Below are 601 nucleotides of genomic sequence, written 5' to 3'. Positions count from 1 at the left end.
TGTTCTGTTTTTCCCACCAATGTGTTTCTGCTTGTAAATCTGTTAAGAAAGACTGGGCAGGCAAGCTAAGTGGAGAGATGTGTGTGGGGACTCAGGGCACACACAACCCTGAGGGCGACCCAGAGCTGTGTGCTTATGGCCCAGGGCCTCGTCCAGATCCAGAGAAGAATGAATAGAACATTATGTTTATTGGCCATTCATATTTATCCTGGAGATTTCTTTTATGTTTTGTTTTTAATTTAAAAAAAAATAGAGTTTTTCGCAGGGGCAGTATCGTAGCCAATGAGGTTTATCTGAGGCATGTTTATTGCTAATTGAAAACTTTTCCCAATACCCCGCCATGATGACTTGAAATATAGTTGACATTGGCAACTTTTGGCAGTCTCTATGGGACTGAATTTAAAAAAAAATAGGAGGTCTCACTATGCTGTCCAGGCTGGTCTCAAACACCTGAACTCAAGTGATCCTTCAGCCTCAGCCTCCCAAAGTGCTAGGATTACAGGAAAGAGCCACCACACCAGGCCTAGTCTGAAGATTTCTTCCAAACATGAAGTATTATTTTTCTTTTCTTTTTATTTATTTATTTATTTATTTAAAGACG

General features: G+C 40.3%; 1 non-coding gene across 1 annotated transcript; it reads left to right on the top strand.

The window, feature by feature from the left end:
* The first annotated feature begins 253 nt into the window (after positions 1-253).
* On the top strand, positions 254-393 carry LOC119470353. The gene has a single exon (XR_005199246.1). It is a non-coding gene; the product is annotated as a U4 spliceosomal RNA (small nuclear RNA).
* The last annotated feature ends 208 nt before the right edge of the window (positions 394-601 follow it).

The sequence above is a fragment of the Cebus imitator genome, unplaced genomic scaffold, assembly GCF_001604975.1.
Source record: "Cebus imitator isolate Cc_AM_T3 unplaced genomic scaffold, Cebus_imitator-1.0 Scaffold28, whole genome shotgun sequence".
NCBI lineage: Eukaryota > Metazoa > Chordata > Mammalia > Primates > Cebidae > Cebus > Cebus imitator.
This window is presented reverse-complemented; position numbering and strand designations above follow the sequence as displayed.